Source organism: Pimephales promelas, chromosome 14, assembly GCF_988280905.1.
Source record: "Pimephales promelas chromosome 14, fPimPro1.hap1.1, whole genome shotgun sequence".
In the NCBI taxonomy this organism is placed as follows: domain Eukaryota; kingdom Metazoa; phylum Chordata; class Actinopteri; order Cypriniformes; family Leuciscidae; genus Pimephales; species Pimephales promelas.
In genome coordinates this window covers 21,487,914-21,506,643 of record NC_142782.1, presented here as the reverse complement: position 1 = coordinate 21,506,643, position 18,730 = coordinate 21,487,914, and positions in this window count along the sequence as shown.

Below are 18,730 nucleotides of genomic sequence, written 5' to 3'. Positions count from 1 at the left end.
AAGTAACATTGTTAGAAATGTATTGCTAAAACATATTACTAAAACTGTGAACTGTGTGAGGTACTGAATTGTGGAGTATTTTCCGGATTTTTTGGGCGGGGCTAAAACAGGGCTTGATGAAGCGCTGGAGCCCCTGAGCTCGTGGATACGCCCCTACTTGATGATGCACTGAAGCCACTGAGGCTGGCCCCTCCCCTAACAATAGAGCACATTCGCATCAGTTTGCCGCTTAATCACGAGTTACTGTCAGTACTATTAGTTATTCCAGCCTACAGTTTGCTACCTAGCTATGCCTTCGACACAGTATGCGTAGGCTACTATATCTGGATGCGACCGTGCACAAAACAGATCGGTGTCTTTATTGAAATTTCCTAAAAACGATCACATCAAGAAGAGGTGGATTAATTTTGTGGAGAGCCAACCTTGATGAAGAGCTGAGGATCACCGCCAACACCCGCCCCTGTAGTGATCATTTTACACAGGATCATTTTGTAAACTTTCGTCGGAGACAACTGGGATTCACTGATAATCCGTTGTTACTGGTGAACGGGCCGAACCGACGATCTCCCAGCAGCTTTCCCGCGAGTGGGCGTGGTTTCAGCGCAGCCAGCAGACACGCCCCCAGCGTGCTGAACACAATAAAAAGAGGCTATTCGCTGCAGTTCACTCGACATCCCCGCCGCTACACGGCGTGGGTCAAACTACAGTAAAACCTAAATAGCTAATTTACTTCTAGCCGAAATAGCGAAACTATTGAGCAAAGGTGCAATAGAGCCTTCATCTCAAGCTCAGAGCGAAGGGGGCGCTGCTCGAGGGCAGACCGGTCTTAGGCCAGTGGTCAGAACTGAATTTCGGACCAGACAGACGGTCTAGAAACAATGTTCCAGCAGGAGAATGGTCTCTGCACCCGGTCCTACTGCTGTGGGAGACATTCGGCAGAGCGCAGGTTGGCCTGTTTGCGTCCCAAGAAAACGCTCACTTTCCTACGATTTTCTCCAAGAGCAGGGATGCACTGGCCCACGTCTGGCCCCGCAGCCAATTCTATGCTTTTCCCCCCGTCTTGCTCCTGCCTTAGGTATTGGAACGAATCAAGGAAAACGGACACTCAGTGCGACTTGTGGTTCCGCTCTGGAAAACCAGGCTTGGTTCCCAGTTCTGATGCAGCGGACAAGCACTACACCATGGCCAATACCGACGAGGAAAGACCACCTCTCTCAGTCCAAGGGCTTGATTTGGCATCCTCGCCTAAAACTGTGGTCCCTGCACGGGCTATCAACGGGTACCCGCGTACTCCCAGAGGGAGTGTTAAACATGATCACGCAGGCTAGAGCGTCGTAAACTAGATGACTCTATTCCTCAAATGGTCTGTGTTTTCTGGCTGGTGCAAAGTTTGAGGCTTTTCACCCCTAGTCTGCGGGGTTATGGAAGTTCTCTGCTTCCTTCAAGAGCTACTGGATAAGGGCAGAACCCCATCCATGCTCAAAGTTTATATGGCGGCCATAGCAAACAAAACCATACAAAACCTGTGACTGGCCAGTCACTGGGGAAGAGCAATCTGGTCATCCGCTTCCTTAAGGGAGCTAAGAGGCTGAATCCTTCCAGACCCCCTCAGTCCCCATGTCGGACCTTTCCACGGTTTTTGAAGCCATGAAAGGTGCCCTGTTCGAGCCAATCCATTTGTCATTCCTTCAAGACAAGTGTTTCTCATGGCTCTTGCTTCAGCTTGTAGGGGATTTACAAGCGTTCTCAGTAAGCGCAACGTGTATGGAATTTGAGCCAAATGACTCGAAAGTCATCCTCAAATCAAGACATGGGTACATGCTTAAATCCCTCAACACACTGGTCAGGGCTCAGGTTATTTCCTTGTCTGTCCTGCCTGTTAACAATGAGGAAAAGGATGCAAGCTTCCTTTGCCCAGTCAGGGCATTAAGAGCTTATGTGTCTCGCTCATCTGTTTTCAGACAGACTGAGCAGCTCTTCGTTTCCTGAAACAGAGCCTATCCAAATGGATAGTTGATGCCATAGTGCTGGCATACACGTCTAAAGGCTTGAAGTGTTTTACACTGTGTTCCCCTAGCATAAGATATTACGCAGTACGAGAGAACCTCTCGTAAGAGAACCTCGATTACTGACGTAACCTCGGTTCTCTCTAGAAGAGGGAACGAGTACTGCATATCTTTGCTGTGCCTGCAACACACTCTAGTTTGCTTCGGCAATGAAAAAACAGATTATATCAGCCAACAAGCTATATTTATAGGCCCAGGCCACGGCAGCTTTGGTGGGAGGTGACGTAGTGGGTGCGAAGCGCCCCCATTGGATCTGACGTCACCAAGGCCCTCTCTTGATAGGCTGCTGCAGTTGTCGCAGGACAGCCAATATTGCACGCAAACCACCTTGTCTATGTCTGCATGCTGCTGCAACACGTTTTACATTAATTCAAAATTAAGAATAATTTTTGGCTTCAATATCGGGTGGAAAAGAGGTTTTCCCCTAGATATTACGTAGTACTCATTCCCTCTTCTTGAGAGAACTTACGTTAGTAACCGAGTACATTTTCGAATTTGGTGATTGATTTTCAAAATAAATTACAGAAAAGCCGTAATCTATCAATTTGCGTCCATTAATTAATTATTTTTTTTTGGGGGGGCAAAAAAAGGTCTGAAAATGTTTTAAAAATAAAGAAAAGCTATATAAATAAAACGGTAACACTTTACAATAAGGTTCATTAGTTAACATTAGTAAATGCATTAACTAACATGAACTAACGATGAGCATTACTAAACTAAATAAAGAAGATAGATTCACCATTTGTGATGTGGCAGTGAGCTTATGCAAGAGTGTTATTTTTATGTGATTATTGAGGTTGAATTCTAAACAACATATCCCAAACTTCCCTTACTACTTCTGAATAGGATGCCTACTTCATAAATTGTATGAAAATTGTGGAAATAATGGTTCAGATCACTAAAAAACAAATATGGAAATGGAGGTGCCCTTATATGGGCAGTAATGGAGTCTGGTTGTGACCTATTGAAAGCTCTTTTTTGGAGATATCAACCTAAAATTGGAAACACAATTTGTTCAGAGATTTGGCTTTGATTTTCTTGCAGTTTTAGAGCCCACCCTGTTTTTTTTTTCTTTTTTTATTGTTTTATATAAAATATGATTTAACTCAAACTAACTTTTTCCTGTTTCACTTTCTTCATTTATTTAACTTCCACAACAATCTTCTACAAACATGTCTTCTTTAAACAAGACCAATCTTACATCTATATTCCAAAGCATTCTTGAATTACAACCATTTAAGTTCAGATTGTGCATTTTCATGTTTATTCAAAACGGGGGCACGCAAATTAAGAAGTTAAGCAAAAGTACTTTTGCAAACGTATTAATGGGAGTTAATCGGACTTATATGCTCCATATGTTGAGTGATGATTGACTAGATAATGAATGGCGAGTCTTATCGGTAGAACTTGTGCTAGAGCTGCCATTTCAGGAGAAAACATTTTATTCAAAGAGTTCCCATTTTACAAGTATTTTGTACTCTGTCACAGTATTTTCATGTTGGCCTTTTAATTGCTTTTTGCTAGATTCCAAAACACAATGTCTGACTTTTTACCTGGTCTCCACAATCTACTTATGCATGATGCTTTTGGATAATAAAGCCCGGGCCAAAGCAAGTATAAATGGCTAATTCAATAAAAGTCAGAGAGTGAATCTTTAATAGATTAGGTTCAAAAGAAAAAATAAATCGAGTGGTAATTATTTTATCGTAAGATAGAACGCACATATTTTGAGCAAAAGAAATGTATGAGAATATATATTTTCCAGATTTAAAAAATACAAATAAATCACAGTCCATTGTTGTCCCTCTCTTTAGTATGTCTTTGTATTGACAATTTACTTTGAGAAACACATGCTTGAGAAATCACTTTCACCACAAATTTCACCACAAATTTGAAATCACCACAAATTTGTCTCAACAAGCTTGTTAGAAAGTTGTTTTGTTTACTTGTAACTTGTAAAAGGAATAGAGTTATACTCAAATTTGTAACCAGCTTATTTTGGTCCTGGGATTATTCTTCCAGTATTGATAATTTACAAACAGAAACTCTTATCTGATCTGAATATATTCTTAACAAATATCTCATTCTGCCCGCATTAACTTAAGCCTTCTAATCATGTAACGTACAACATTCACTTCTCTGTGTGTGTTTAAGTGGGTATGTATGTGTTTGAATGTGGTTTTAGGCAGAAGCCCAGCCACTCACTCTCTCTAGAAATGAACAATGGACTCTTTTACTGGGAGACCCACTCTGACGTCCTGCTCACAGTCTGAGCTCCATAACAGTGTGTTTGCGATACAATGATTTCTGTACATTCCTAATGAGAAGGGCACTTCCTGACCAGCAGAAGCATTCATGTACACTTGCATAAACACAGGAAAGTGAAGTGCCGAAACATACAAAGCAATGTCTGGACGTGCACACTCTGAAATACAAATACACACAATTCTGCAGATATGCACAAGTGTAAAAACAAAATCTGTGACATCACAGAACTATAAGTGCATGGCTTAGACTGAATAAATGTGGAAAAGGCAACACATACCCTCTGAAATTCCTGAAATCTCACTTTCACAAACACACAAATAAGGTGATAAAATATAAGCCTATAGTGAAGTGTATCTTTATGTGTATCACAGAAGAATGTGAGTGTGTTCAAGGGAGGAGGGCTAATACAGCAGCCTCGTGTTTACTGAAGAGTCTATGACACACACGTGCAGAGTCTCACAGTGTTTCTGGTTACTCCCCAGGCCTTGAGAAACACTCACTTACAGTGATGTCCACATGCTGTGATATATATCAAGGGAGAGTGTACACAGTACCAGTGAGAGACTGGTTCACACAACACTATCAGATCACTTATTCAGTTATCAGATCTATTTTTTTTAACATTCTCTTGTCTTATAAATCTATTTGTGTCTTATATTCATGAAATATAATATATATATATATATATATATATATATATATATATATATATATTATTATTATTTTTAAACTGTTTTAGTATTATTTAAAAGCGGTTTACCTCATGGGGACCAAAAAAAATTTCAAGGACAAGGATTTCAGATATTTCCATCTTTGTGAGGACATTTTGTTCCCATTATGTTACATTTATATATGTGTATAAATATATGATATATATGAGATATATTTGTTTGATACTCATGAAACAAAAACATGAAATCTCAGCTACGCAAATCTGATGCACTTTCTTACTTGTTTTGGACTTGTTTTAAAGGTACAAATATCTTAAATCAAACATTTTTAATCAAGATACATTTACTTGAGTCACAAAATTAGCCTACTAAAGGTATTAATGTTTTCCCAAAATAATTATCAAAATTATGTGAGTTTATACTTAAGAAAAAATATGTGCAAACAATAAATTTAAAACCACTGTTCCTCTAAAATGACAGATTTTTAAAAATATATTATTTCAATGAAAGGAATGTACTATATTTTACTTCGATAAGGGTTTCTATTTAATATTTTGTATTTTTTTTGGTAGTAAATTATATTTACGTTGTATTTATAATTCCTTTATTCACAAACATAAGAAGCTGGGCAGGTAACTTAAACTTAAAGTGCAGTCATAAATAAGGAGACGTACAGTTCCTTTAGAACTTCCTTTAGGAGACGTAGAGTACATTTATTCCTTAACGTGCATCTCCATGTGCTCCAATACCCATAAATTCCCAGCAACCTTATTGTGGCACTCTAAATCAGTGTCGCAAATATTCAGTGCTTACTAGAATATTACACACTCCTCAATCCTCAAATGCCCAATCCTAAATACCAAATTCCCAATCCTAAATCCTGAAATGCCCAATCCTAAATACCAAATTCATGTTCGAATTAGACTTTTCAGCGCAGTCTCATCCCAAGATGTCATATAACTGACGTCTTGGGAAGTCTTGTGACCATACGTCAACATCCGCCTTTTTAGGGTACCCTTAAACGTCGGACGTTATCGGATCCTAACCCTACCCCAGACCTAAACCTACCCCGTCACCTAACCGACGTTAAAGGTAAAGCGTCAGTTGTATGACGGCCCAGGATCGCCATGTAACCGACGTTTAAGGGTACCCAAAAAAGGCGGATGTTGACATATGGTCACAAGACGTCCCAAGACGTCAGTTATATGACTTCTTGGGATGAGACTGTGTTAGACTTTTAGTTTCAAATTTAGACTTTTAGTTTTCGTTTAAGACTTTTCATTTTAGACTTTTAGTTTTCAATCTGACCCAATAATCCCTTCATAATATGATTCCATTGTATAAGTTAATATAAATCTTTAGGGTCTAAATGAAAACTTTGTAATATACTTTTATTAAAAATTCTCATTAGCATTGTAAGAAAACACTAATTTTACAAAAACAGCAAACAGTGGTTTTCAGCACGCAGTTTCAGTGCATATGTCTTTAAATGATGATGAGGTTCGCTCACATGACGGACTATGATGACAGCTCGCTCAGGGCGAAGATGTGTTGAAACGCTGCTGTCAATCAACAATCTTTGGAGGGGCATCCGTTTTCAACAAAATTGAATGGGAAAACGCAAAAGTAAAAAAAAAAAAAGTATTTCCACTTATTGATCAATTTATGAGTTTCAGTGATGTGCATCTGTTCACATCTAAAAAAAAATGTGTTTGGGGGTTTCATGACCCTTTAAAGGAGTCCATATCTTCACATCACAGCCACATATGCAGACTGGAACAATTTGATCCTTTCTTCTCAAAAGGATGTGTATCATATTCAATCAGTGTATCATGTCAATCAGATTCAAAGATTTTCCATGTTCTACATTCATGTATTTCTGTGTTGTTAAAAGTCAACCATGTGAACAGTACACGAGAAGCTGATGTAATGAGCAAGGCTGACATTTGAATTTATGTGTGTGTGTGTGTTGGGTGGATCAGGATGGAGGCTGTTGTTGAGTTCACATCTGGTGTTCTGTGATATGTGAGTCTCTCTCCTTCTCTTTTGTTAAGCAGTTCTTTGTGCCATGTAGACGGAACATGCATTGTGTATGTGTAACACTAATCGCAGCTCAGAAATGACTATTGTTTAGTGTGTCAATGTGTGTGGCAATTGTCAGTAGTTGGCACAAACTTGCATCTAACACACAGTGTCCTGTAGATTGTTCTGTGTTCATCTATTTATTCTCAGTACATGAATGAAATATAGAGAGATTATGTCCAATATAATGTATCTTCTAGGTGAGCATAACCTATTTGTTTGAGGCAGCAGAGCCTTTAGACACTTGTGGAGTTTACCCAGTGGTGGAGGAAGTACTGAATCTCAGTACTTAAGTAAAAGTACAAATATCCAGATAAATATTTACTTTAGTAAAAGTAGAAGTAACACAATGACAACCATACTTAAGTAAAAAGTAAAAAGTACCTGATTATAAATGTACTTTAAGTATTAAAAGTAAAAGTACACTGTAAATGATTTCTGTTGTTTTCACAGGATTATACTGTTTTTCTCAACAGTTTCTTACTGTATAATCTATGTACAGTAAGTTACAGTAGATTTAGTTGTTTTCACAGTATTAAATTGTTTTTCAACAGTTATGTACTGTGCACACAGTTGACAGTATGTTACTGTAGAATTGCAATGCATTCTGGGAAATTATCAGTTACTGTTAATCTAAATACAGCAGTGCAATTGACCGCGAAAAACACCACACACAGTTCCACGGGTAAAATTGCTAGCCTACTAATGTTATTCTTACATTTAAAATAAAAATGTAGCACTGGTTGACCATTAACAGTCATAATTTATGACATAATTTATGTCAGTGGGGTGTGCATGAGAGCATATTTGACTTTGGAAGAGTTTCTCTGTCGTGTCAGTGGTGCTGCTGTCTTTTCTGCCGACCTGCAACTTCTTCATCTGGTAAGTAATAATTCTTATAATGTGTATGCAAACGGATTCTAGCTAGTAACTTTAAAGTTATTTAGAATAGCTGACCACGATTATATATTCAATTTAATATATTCTAGACATTTTAATATAATATGTATATGATAGGCTACTCTTCAATGTAGCCATTTGGGATATTACTGTAAATTCAAATACATTAGTACGAAATGACCGCGAAAAATAACCACAACAAGCTGCCATTTTATGAAGAACTCTTCAGTTCCCTTCCCTCTGTAAGAACACACAGGCCGTGCATCGCGTCGCTGTCGGTCGGCAACGTTTTCGCCATACATCTGGTTAGTAATTCATATTTTTATGCAAACCATATGAGTTACTTACGTTAACGTTAGAAAGAAGTGGCCGTGGAATGTTCTACGTCTGTATAAGTCAGACGCGGATTTCTTTTATGTTGATAGCCTTACTAGATTAAATGTGATTTTATTGACATATATTTCATATGTAACCTCTTATACGGTCAAAATGGTCTAATCATTTTGTTATTTACCACGTTAAGTCGGTGGAAGCGCCTGCACGTTCATTATTTTATGACTTACAGGGGTTAGGAATTGCTAATCGATAAATGTATCCTGAAATCGGACATCCAAGGTTAGGATTCGGATTTATTGTTATAAAATTAAAGTGCCGATTCCTCTTATTGATTTTTTCACGCTTATTTTCGTGTAAATCCTGACCTGGCGTTCCGCCAAGTGATAACTGATGGACCACGGAAAGCGCCCAGGTGTATTTTTGTCCAAAATACAAAGTGTGACTATAATATCATTGTTTTTTTTTTTTTTTTTTTTAACTATGTGTAAACTGACATGTAGCCTACTCATTTGAAGGGAACGATGCCTTGTCAATCTTTTTTTAAGTCATGTATCACACAAGCAAGATTTAACCTACGTTTTCACATTGTATTATATTACACAGCATACAACCGAGGACATAATGAACATACTTTAACAATTGATTTTAAACAACAGTCCAACAAACAAGATTTTAGTATTAAGTGAATTACACTTTAGACATCATTTTGTCTGTTTTTGCTGTTTAGCCAAAACAACAACAACAAAAACGTACTGTATTTTAACTGTCTTGTCTGTTCTCCTTTTCCACAGGTGTGAGCTGTGCATGTTAAAGGGTTAGTTCACCCAAAAATGAAAATTCTGTCAGTATTTACTCGCCCTCATGTTGTTCCAACCCCGTAAGACCTTCGTTCATCTTCGGAACACAAATTAAGATATTTAGGATATTAAAATCGCTCCTGCATACAGTCCATAGGCTTCTTGAGGGACTGGCTCTTGCTGTCCTCGAAAAGTAATTGAAGACATCGTTAAAATAGTCCAAGTGACTACAGGGGCTCAATCTTAAGTTTATCAAACGACGAGAACACTTTTGTGCGCAAAAAAACAACAAAAATAACGACTTTATTTCAACTATTCACTTCCTTCTCCATAAGCCTATAGTCCGTTAACGTAGTGTGATTGCGTAGAGCTACGTCACACGTAGGCTCACTATTGGTCATGTGTGTGTGATGCGTGTGACGTACAATAACAGAAGCTTACGCTATTAAACTAGTTAGCTGACTCGCGCAGAGGGAGAAATAAACGAATAGTTGAAATAAAGTCGTTATTTTTGTTGTTTTTTGCGCACAAAAGTGTTCTCGTCGTTTGATAAACTTAAGATTGAGCCCCTGTAGTCACTTGGACTATTTTAACGATGTCTTTTATGACTTTTCGGGGACGGCAAGAGCCAGTCCCTCAAGAAGCCTATGGACTAGTATGCAGGAGCGATTTTAATATCTTAAATATCTTAATTCGTTTTCCGAAGATGAACGAAGGTCTTACGGGGTTGGAACAACATGAGGGTGAGTAAATACTGACAGAATTTTCATTTTTGGGTGAACTAACCCTTTAAGAAGACCCCTATCCATCTTGATGACCGATGAATTGTAAATCTAATCTAATTATTCTATTTATCTAACTACTACTACTATACCTTGGTCCAGTACTGACCCACTGAGAACATTTTAAACAGATTATTATCCATCTGTGAATTTTGTCTATCTGCAAGTTGTTAAGAATTGTTGTGTGAAAATAAATGTTGTTGTACAGTTTAAGGTTTAATTGCATAAAAGCTTGGATAGAAAACTTCCTATTGCAAAAGTTAGAACATAAGTCTGCATATAAATGATTATTAATACCGTAATGCAAGTTTTTCATGGCACATGTGCATGATGAGGTTGTTTTGTGTTTAGTTTACTTTTTTTAAAGGACACTGGATAACTTGTCATTTTGTAATACTCATCTGGATTGGTGGTTTACTTGTCAAAGCTAGTTTATATGTGTCTCCCAGCCCTGCAAATCTGGTCCCTTAGATAGAAAGCAGCCAAAAACCCTTTAAAATCAGCAACTGACCAGTTAGACAGTCTATCTCAAACCAATAGACAATCTTAGACTAGTTTAAGCTGTTTTACCCCAGCAGGGAGTGGGTGGATGAGTTGTTATGAACTATCTTTCTAATAGATTGATCAGATAGCACCCCTTTAATCTTTTCTATTTTACCTGTTCATGATAATTTTTGCATGTATTTATGCATAATTGTTCATGATTGTCATGCATGATTTTTATTGTATTATATTACATTTTTATTATTAATGTATTTAATTGTATTAATGTATTTAAATGTATATTATGTAAATGTCCTAATGTGTTTGAAAATACACAATAAACCTTGTGCAGTTAAAGCTTCAATTGTTCTTTTTTCTATTTCCCATTAACAGTTAAAATAATATTTCTACGGATTTTCTACAGGTTACACAGTAGCACTATAAAATAAATACAATAACATTTCATACTATACAGTATTATTAAAAATTAACAGTGTAATTCTGTACTTTAATATGGTAAGAAATTACAGTAAAATAATGTTATTTAATTTGCAGTATGCTTAACAGTACTGTAGTTAGTGTTACAGTAATTTTACTGTTAAATGAAATACAGCAAGTACTGGATAATTGTTGCCAGTAAGTTACTGTTAATTTGACAAGAAATTTTTTACAGTGTACTTGTATAATTTATTTTCTTAATGTCTATTTTCTAATGATTAATAAAACATTTAATTCTAACTCATTCATCCTAATACTCCTATAATGATGTTCAATAATTATGGAAAAAAATTGTTGTCACCATTTCTGAAACAAGCTTGCAATTAGGCAATATGCACATCATGCTTATCCTTACTATATGTTAATAACTATGTTTGGCAGAAAACGCGATTGATTTATGGTGTAATTCTGAACCTCTTGGCTTGCCATAATCCTAACCAAACGAATATTACACACAGTGCATTTCCTATGCACGTAAAAACTAATTTTCGCGAGTATAAATTGCACGATAAACCAAACGCACTGCGTGCGAAACGCATTTAGTGTGACCGGGTTGATATATCTATGGCAACCAAACGTCACTGGTGAGACAAACGTCAGATTACGTTTTGTCAGGGGAAAAACTGATCAGAAAATGTAACGAAAAAGTAACAGAAGTTGTAGAAATGTAGTGGAGTAGAAAGTACAAAAAATTGCTGCAAAATGTAATGAAGTAAAAGTAAAAAGAATTCACTATTTATTCTACTTAAGTAAAGTAAAGATACGTGAAAAATTTACTTAAGAAAGAAAATATTTGTACTTTGTTACATTCCACCACTGAGTTTACCAGACCATACTGCATTTATATATACTATACAAATATAGTGTTCATTTGTTCACGTTCATTTTTCTGAAGTTATCTAGAGATAACTTTAGAAAAATCCAAGACAACTTCACAAAAGGTCTCAAAAAGAACAGTTGGAAGGAGTTGTTATTTTCGCAATTCATTTTGTTGCCACAATTATCTAAAAATCACTGTCCTGATCTAGGATGCCGTTGTTATCTTGTAAATGAATCAGTGCTTCATTGCTGCACACAAGTAGCCTGGATGCCAGCCCGAACCCCGTCCACAAAATTTTTTGGTCGGGAAGTTCGGTCTGGACTCGATCCATTGAGGAGTGATGATGATTGGTTCTGAAATCGTCAGGCCAATCATATATCACCATAGGGCGGGCTTTATACGATGATTGGCAGATGATCTCCAGTTACGTAATCATCACGTTATCAAAGAGCACTTGGGCTCAACTGTTTTTCGTCAAAGATGACGGCAGCTGGAGAATTGACATGTACAGATTCCGCAATCGTGTCTGTTGTAAAAGAAATCAACACTCGTTAACTAACGTAACCTCGGTTCTCTCTAGAAGAGAGAATGAGTGTTGCGTAAGCTGTCAGCCGTGTTGTTGTGGACACGGAGTCTAAGTCTGTCCTGAGAAAAGAGATTCTCTGTCTGGGAGACAGCGAACTCTTGGTCAGCGAACACGCCCGGTTGACTTGGAGACGTAGATCTCGCAAATGGTCCTGTGCATTATCAGTTCTGTTTCTGACTGGGTTAGAAGAAGCTAGTTGTCCAAATAGTTCAGTATGCACATCCACATCCCCCGATATCTCAGGGGAGCGAGCACTACCTCCATGCACTTTCTGAAAGTATGGGGTGCTAAAGACAAGCCGAACGGCAGGACGGTGTACTGATACTGACCCTCAAAGGCGAATCGCAGGAAAGGCCTGTGTTGAGGGGTTATTTGAATCTGAAAATAGGCGTCTTTCAGATCCAGAGAGATAAAGCAGTCCCTCGGGTGAATGTGTGTGTGGATTTGTCTGAGCATTTTGAATGATCTCCTCATCAGTGCTCTGTTCAAGGGCCTAAGATCTAGGATGGCTCTGAGACAGCCATCCTTCTTGGGTTACAAGGAAACACCTGCTGTAGAAACCTGACTGGCTCTGTATCAGAGGGACAGTTTCTACAGCCCATTTTTGTAGCAGTTTCGCTATTTCGGCACGAAGCAGATGTGCTTCATCGTACTGCACCGTAGTTTCGACCCTGGTTTTGAAACACGGGGGTCTGCGAGCGAACTGCAGTGAATAACCTCACCTTATAGTGTTTATCACCCACTCTGACACGCCCGGTTACATTTCCCAAGATTTTAAACTCAAAGCTAGAGGGAGAATGACACCCAGGCTTTGGTCGCTGTGTGTGTGTGTCACAAAGTTCACAGCGCCTGTCTGCTCGCTCGTGAGTGTGTGTGTGTGTGTGTAGTGGGGGAAACAGTGTTTAAGTGTAGCCTGGGTGAGTAATGAATAGTGGGCACATTTACTACATTTGACATACAGGCGGCATGAGATGTCTTTATTGATGTGGGCCCTGTATGAGTGTCACTGAACGGGCCATGCTTATGTGTAGGGGTGGGCACTGGGAAGTTTCCTACATTCAAGACACCTTCGGTGTGAGCCGGAAACACAGACATAATGCTCTTTTCGAGTTTTATCTGGGTAGCCGTAAAAACGGCTTTTGGGAACTGGCGAGTGGGTCGTGTGACGGGCTCGTTGGCTGTGAAATACACTGCTCCACATCTATCTATCCATTTTGTTTAGGTGGAGGCTTTGAATGAGCACTGTATATTAATTGTATCACTGCTTTTTATAGTATATATTTTATATTGTGCAAAATAAACTATAATAAAGAAATAAAAATACACAATAAATAATTTAAATAAAAATTGGTCACTGATGGTCTGACCTCAAAAGTCAGTATAGCTTTAGCGATAATTTATAAGGGTTATTAGGATTTGTGAGAAATTTGGGGGCTTTTGGGTAAATGCTTGAGCTCAGGTAACAGTGAGAAGATGATGAACTCTGAATTCTCAGAGTTTTTGGATGATTCATTCATTGTGTGGCAAAATGTGTGTGGTGACAGAGTTGGATTGTATTTAATTGAGCAATATCTAAAATAGATTAATTATTCAGTTTAACTCTTCATAACTCCGCATTTAACGTTGAAGAACTAAAATAATATTGCAATTATCTTTTGAGCAATGAATGCAGTGAAAGTGATAGGGGCTTTTTTCTTTCTTTTTTTAGCTCAATCTGTAGCTGATGCAGGGTTGAGGTCACACACATGATCTCACTCATTAAGATGCAAGAGGAACATGCAGGGCCGGCCCGAGGCATAAGCGAACTAAGCAGCTGCAAGTCGAAAAATGTAAAAATAAAATTGATTTCATGCGTCTGCCAGCGTTTAAAGGGATAGTTCACTCAAAAATGAAAATTCTGTCAGTATTTACCAACCCTCATGTTGTTCCAACTACAGATCTTCGTTTATCTTCGGAACACGAATTAAGATATTTTTGATGTGAATCACATTAATTTTGATTGAATTGTTTGATTGAATCTGAGAGCTGGATCACCCCTCCATAGCCCATAGGCTTCTGGAAAAAGTTGCCGGCCTGGAAAAGTTATTAAAGACATCGTTAAAATAGTCCAAGTGACAACAGTGGCTAAATCTTAAGTTTATCAAACAACGAGAACACTTTTACGACAAACATAAATAACGACTTTAAAAAAAAAAAAAGGTATCCCTCTGGTGCCAAAAATAGAATGAAGAAAATGACAGAGGAGGAGAAAAAAAGAGCAAGATAAAAGTATGTTTGCATTATTATTTACTGTATGTTTTGTGCAGCAATTGAACCATTCCTATCTACGGCAAGCCCAGAGGGGAAAAACACATTGCATACACACATACAATGAGCGCCAGTATCGGTATTATAGTAACATACTTTGTTGGATTCTGTCATGTACAATCTAACAAAGTCTGTTACAATAATAATAATAAAAACAATTGTGGACAGTTACACTGTACTGAGACATTTGAGAAATAATATTTGTACAGTTTTCAACAATAATTGTCATTGTTGAACACTTGCTCTTATTATGTTTTTGATTTCTCAGTTGTCATTATTTTAGAGAATAATTTATTTGATATTTGAGACAGTTTGTTTTAAGAAGTTTCAAAGAGTTAGTAAAAGAGAAGGCCTAAAAGAGTAAAAAATATGTAGGCTTACTAGGCTATCTATTTTTTAATAAGTTACATATACATACATAATCTCACTGTATTAATTTATAATGTATCATTATTGCGTGATAATTGTGTCAATAATCATCGACCCACAGGTGACTCGGGAGGGACCCCCACAAGGCTCGGGCCAGCTCTGGGAACATGCATGGCACATGCATGGCTGACACTCACACAATCCCATTCTAATGTAAAAAGAATGTTCAGTATGGTGAAAGTGTGAGGGTGGAAGGCAAATGATTGAGTGGGACGACCCGCAGATGAAGGACGAGTAGGTGATGATTAATGCAGAGTAATGTGACGGTTCTATAATAGGTTATTGTTGAATAGAACAGAACCCCGCTGACCACTGACACCAAAGTAGGCACATAGCCTAAATTCCACAAATGACACATATGCTGATATCGGACCTATGACTTCACAATATACACTGCACACATATGGTTGGTTCCCACTCCTCTTTAGACAAAAATGTGACCCCGGGTTCTACTTGTTGACACAGAAACAAACACATTGTGTAAACTTAAACCAACACACTTTTCCTCCCAAAATTATATGACTAAATACAGTAGATATAAATGTTTCACATATACTGTTCTAAATGATTGCAAATCATCATAAGATATGAAGAGCATTAAAGATAACTATGAAATTAAACAGATTGATCTCATGAAGTAGCGTGTGTATGACACGCCAATTCGTATTTCCATTTTTGGCGTGCTATCAAGATGCATAATCGCCTTTCAGCGTGTTTATGAACGCTGTTGACTTAACGTTATATAAATATATGATTTACCTCAACCCCGTCCCTAAACCTAACCGTCACTGGGGTTAATGGCATTTATGACTGTTCCCTTACCATCCTAGGTCAAAAAAAGATATGACTTACCTCAACCCCATCCCTAAACTTAACCGTCACTGGGGTTAATGGCATTTATGACTGGAGATTTGACTGCGTGTACAGACACTCGGAATGACGCGGACGTTAATGGCGTAGACATATACGCATACACGCGGATACACGTGGATAGCTCAAAATGCGTAGAGATAACACGCCACCTGACTCGAAAATGGCGTATATGTTTACGGAAAAGTCATGATGTCATGTTGAATTAAAGAACATTTGAATCACATATTAGAAACAAGAAAAAGATTGGAAAAAACAACATAATTGAAAGGAGGTATAGATGTATAATTAAAATAAAGAAGAGGAATTTACTTATTTGAGGATGTCCATCGTTCTGGTTGCTTTGCGGTTTGAGAGTCCTTTCAGTGTTTCAAAATAAATCTTCAAGTCAGCTTTAAAATGGTCAGTTAGGTGACGCCTTGGGGGTGAGAATGGGAAAAACACGTCCCTTTTCTCTATAGTAATCTTAATTGCACCTAACATATTAAATAAATATTCCACATCAATCAAGAAAAACACATACATGCATTCAAAGAAAAGATGTAAGACAGTTTCAGTATCCTTTTTACAAAATGTACAGGATTCAGAAAGGTCATTTTATTTCTTTTTAGGAACTCATTTGTTGGGTAAATTGTATGTATCATTTTATTACATACACTTTGTTATTAATACAGTATTTATTAGTGTACAAGTCAATCTCCAATTTATATTTCCACAATGTTCATTCCAAAAGTATTTATTTTGAGGTGTAGCAGGACACTGAATAAACAATCTGAAGTGTAAGTAAGAAACCCTTGTTATTTATTAATTGTGAGACCATTAGAAAATCATTTTAACACAATTGTCCCAATTAAAAATAGCTGTATCATCAGCTAGTTGACAACATTTAAATTCTTTATCCATAATGTTGATGGCTTGAAACAAGTCATATATAAAGCCAAAGTTTGCATGTAGAAGGAATAAGAAAGGAGTCGTTGGGTTGCTGAATACGATTAGTTCCCCATGGAAGTTTAACTGAACTATTGCAATCGCTATATAAAGTTTGTATTGCCCTTTTAAAGTGTTGACCAAAACCAAAAAGTTCTAATACGTCAAATAAACATTCATGTATCAAAGGATTTGTATATATATCTATTAATAAAATGTAACAGTTATGTAATCCTTATAAAACCAGACTGACTTACTTTATTCTTTGTGCAAAAATATGGGACAATTTCAGATCATTATTAATTAAGGTTATTGGCCCCCAATTGTCAAGAAGCAAACAATCCTTAACAATGTAATTAAGCCTTGACACAAAGTTTGGGGAAGGTTTAGCCTCCTTAAAAACTAATAATAAGAATTCAGAAATGTAATCTTGAAATCCTTAATAAAATTCACCTGTTAGGCCATAATTCCTTTGGGATTTATTATCTTTTTCAACTTACTAATGTTCTTTTAAAATTCTTCTTCTTTCTGAGTTTCATCAAGACTTGAGCCACACTTTTTATACAGGAGATAAAATATGAGCTCTGACAACTGTTGTGTTCAGAGTATTGTTTTTTTATTATTATTTTTTTTTTATATATATATATATTAATCTTTCACAAAATTAGAGTTTTTGAGGGGTCTTCAGAGATCTGGTCATTCATTTTGAGTTTATATATACTGTTAACACTAACATTTATTTTTTTCCAAACTATGAAAATACTTTGTATTCCTTTCACCATGCTCTATCCATTTTCACCTAATGAATAAAGGCTCCATGTGCCAAATTTTGATAGATATTGTCCAATTCAGCTTGTACTGTAAATTATATAAAATATTGATGACTTGTGCTTGTCATTTTTATCATAGATAGAAATTATTCCCTTGAGTATTTTATCTTGTCTCATTCTTTTTTTTCCTTAGATAATTCTTTATATTAGCCCTTTCAATGGCCATATTACAGATCTGAAATGTTGTATATTCCCAATGTTTGCCATATATTTTGTCTTTTTTTGCTTCTAGTGATAGTAGATTCTATCTCTCAAAAGTTTATTATTTAATTTCCAATAATTTGGTTTATATTTTATTGATTGTAGTAGTAAAGTAATCAAATTATGATCAGAAAAAACTGAGGGCTCTATTTTAGCTTCTTCCACATTGTTTAGCAACTCATTTGAAATAAACCAGAAGTCAATCCTGGATCTCTTAGATAAATTTGTGTTATTCCAAGTGAACTGGATTTGCTGTGGATGTTGTCTCCAACAGTTTAAATGCATAGATGATTTAAACTCTCCATAATTGCTTCCTCCGGATCTTTGAGGTTGACCGTTTTTGATGGGTCACTTATGTAGTTCCTTATGTAGTTCCAGTCACACCCCAAAATTAATTTAACGCTTACACCAACACAGACATTAGACGTCCAAATGAGTATTGACGCAGTGGTATTACTTTTTCAGCGCTTACGTACAACTTGGGACAGCGCGGCCTCTAGTGGTCGCTCGTAATAACTATAGAAATGTGTGTTTCTGAAATTAAACAGGCTGCATCGTTTTAATTCCGATAAGAACAAAAACCTTGAATATAAATGTATTTAGATCGTTTTTAATGTCTATAGCATACATTAACATGAGCACACCTGCTGGCAATAAACGCCATGCTCCTTTGGACTCGAGTAAAAAATGCATAGGCCTACAACGTATGGCTAATTGAAATTTCGGTTCAAGGTTGTAGCCTAGAAGTGTTTGTGTGCTTTGTTTCTGATGTTATGTAACACAGTGGTTGTTGAAAACACACCAGCAAATCGTGGGTGAAACGTAATTTGGAATTATTTGCACAAATAGCTGGGTTTCAGTCACGCGATTATGATGA